At 45.2% G+C, this 3,125-nt stretch overlaps 1 pseudogene; it reads right to left on the bottom strand.

Annotated features, from left to right (window-relative positions):
- Positions 1-234: 234 nt before the first annotated feature.
- LOC147447030 (uncharacterized) lies at positions 235-2,290 on the bottom strand (annotated as a pseudogene).
- Between the last annotated feature and the right edge of the window lie 835 nt (positions 2,291-3,125).

The raw sequence follows: 3,125 nt of genomic DNA, 5'->3' as shown, positions 1-3,125 counted from the left end.
AGGGTTAACAGCGATGGACATTCCAGATTTGTGTGGTGTAGTTTGTTTCCCTACCAGTAGTAGAGATCACACCTTTCACCCCAACAACACACCCAAAGGATGCCTTACACCTATTTGTATCAAATTTTGACATGGTGAAGGGGGTAGCTAATAAATACCTCTCAATAATGTTTGAGGAGTTTGTCTCCAAAACATGTTGTAAACCAAGTTTCGAGGAGAGCTTGTCTTTACCATTTAATAAGAGTAAGAGGAGTCCCTCAGAAAGCGGTGCCATTAGTGTGAAGTTACCCAATGTCCAGGGTTTGTGGTGTGCATCCCCCAACATGATCTCCAAAAATCTACAAGGGATATGTGGGTCGGTATATGATTCAAAGGGCTTTTTTGAAAGGTTGAGTGTCGAGCTGCTAGTTGTAAAACTTTGCTTGGCAAGTTCCAACTCCTCTTCATCCAAGTCTGTCGGGATGAGGGAGCTACTTGATTCAACTTGAAGGATGAGAGAGACATCTTCATAGCCGCTGAGAAGGTGCCACTTCCTTTGTCGAACCATTGGGTCATTCCATAGATTCTTCACATGGCAGCTCATGAATCTCCTCACGAGATTTGAAGAGTTTTCAATCCATTCCTTGTGCTCCCGTTCATCCTCCTTGCCAATTGCCTTTAGACTGGCTGCTAACTCTCGAAGCCTTTGTACGGCACCATGAGGACTATCCTGAGCCCACGAGTAAAGGCAAAACCATGATGGTAAATCAAGAAGGTTAAGCAACAATAAATTAGTATGTTCATCGGATGCAATAGTTGTATTCTCGAGCTCAATCAATGTCTGATGGAAGCTCCGATCCTTGATGCAAAGGAGAAAACCTTGCACCATAGGTGGAGGGGCAGGAGGGAGGGAGGCATACCCAAGGAGGGCAAGGGCTGCATCCCAACTGCCAGCATCCTGCAAAGGCAAGAAAACATAGTAGAGAAAGTTTAGGCAAACGTAATCTACTAAAGCATGCTGATTTTGGTAACCATAGCCTGAAAATATAGTTGTGTGCATGTATACATGATAGGTGTTGTAACAGTGCCATAATACAATGTGCAATACCCAAGCTCTTTTTGTAAGCCCCAAGGCATTCATAAAAGATGCAAATGGACTCCATGAAAATGAAGGATAGGGCCCAAAGGGCTGATGCTTCATGTAGTGTTATTCTGGATAGTGCATGAGGCCAGGGGTTATGTGGTTTTAAGGGAAGCAAGAGCCCAAGTGCAGCCATATAATACTACAAAACAATGCGAGAAGGCATAACCTCCAAGGCTTGAAACTGCAAGTGGAGAATATTCAGAACCAAGTACAAAAATTGACCAAATAGAGCATGGTTCATACTCAAGGAGGACAAGCATTATGTTTATCATTAATATTCTGCACAGACAACGTAGGCGCAACAGGCAGGCACCACATACAATATGCACGCAAATCGGCCCAAAGGCTACACACATGGTGCAGGCTAGTCCTTCAAAAATGTAGCGTCAAGCTTTGCATCATAGCATCTATTTCCAGGTGTGTACAAAGCTCAAGGTCTGAGTACAAGCATGAAATAGGTTGGCAGATGAAGATAGAGCACCAAAGATGATAAAGAGCATGCAGGTATCCATAAGCGAGAAGAAAGCAGATTTTTGTGGAGGTTCTAGGATTTCTGCACAAAGAGAAGCAATGCATATACTGCTGATGGGCATCCTGTGTAGACATCAGAGAGCATGGGTCCACATATTAGGTAAATCAAATGCTACAAAGTGAAATAGTAGAGTCAGAAGCCTTTGCATGTAAAGAACGTCAAATTATGCTACATATAGTGACCCCAAACCAGCACCAGATAGTCAAACAATTATGCAATAGAAGCCTGCTCTATTTGGGCACAATAACGAAATTGTATGTCCGAGGTCACGGGCTAGTGCCTGTATGCGGCCCTAGAGAGATTGAAGTGCTAATCATCATGCCGCTTGCATAGCTGGTGAGATTGTAGGTAGATCATGACCACACACAACAAACCTGGTATCTGAGATGAGGCCATACATAGTCCGTGCCCAAGGAGGGTAGACCATGCTTCTCAACACATGAGAAATCATGTCGTAGGCGAGCCCTGTCAGTGCCCAAGGAGGGTAGGCCATGCCTCTCAATACATGTCGTTCGCCTAGAGTGATCATAATTGACATAAATGACTGTGCAAGAGGCCGTTTTCATCTCTTTTAGCTTCAATAAAAGCACAGACCAACTTGAATTCGAGCCAGGGATGAGTTGAAAGCAGCACATAAACGAGTGCAAGGACAAAGAGGGCGATGGGCATACCATTCAAAACTCTGAACCCTTGAGACAATCCCTCTAGGCTTTTTTGTGGAGAGCTTGCAAAACATTGCCAAGGGTAGGACAGACTCTCTCTCTCTCTCTCTCTCTCTCTCTCTCTCTCTCTCTCCCCCCGTAGCAACGTGCACTAAATCAGCCGCCGGAGTGAGACAGGGCTAATGCACGCAGACAGTGAGGTAAGAGTCCAAGTGGCATGGCGCATTGCTTGCTGCCAACGACACTGTCAGGCTGATTCCGAGCATGCCCAATTTCAAAGATGAAGGACTGATGGGCCCGAGCCAAAGCATGGCAGTCCTTTCTTTCTGTCCCGCTCCCTCTCCCTCTCCCTCTACCTCTACCTCTACCTCTACCTCTGAAGGCCTCAAAATGGAGGGCAGTGTGAGACCATGACGCTTCGAGCTGCAGCAGAGTATTCTCTATGCCATAATTAAAGAGAGAAGTTTTGGTCGTAATAAGAATGGCATAACGTGCACCAAGATGATAGAGTAGGGGCTAGGGTTTGTGAGTGAGGCAGGTCACTGCATGCCACAACATCAAGATAGGTGAACCGTAAGACTTCAAGATGGGATAACCTTGAAGGCGAGCCACACAACCCACGCCCCCCTTTGTTTTAAAAACATATGTATATAGTACTCTTGATAGCAAAGCCAACTTACTCTTATTCATTACTTATACCAGATGAATGTGAACATATGTGTATCCATCCCCGTTTTCATGTGGGGGATCCATGCCTCAGGTATCAGAGCCAGGGATAAGACTTAAGTGAAAGAGAGAGAGAGAGAGA

Source organism: Adiantum capillus-veneris, chromosome 11 (genome assembly GCF_014529385.1).
Source record: "Adiantum capillus-veneris isolate H3 chromosome 11, ASM1452938v2, whole genome shotgun sequence".
Taxonomy (NCBI): domain Eukaryota; kingdom Viridiplantae; phylum Streptophyta; class Polypodiopsida; order Polypodiales; family Pteridaceae; genus Adiantum; species Adiantum capillus-veneris.
The sequence above is the reverse complement of the archived record's forward strand: the minus strand, read 5'-3'. Positions and strand labels throughout refer to the sequence as shown.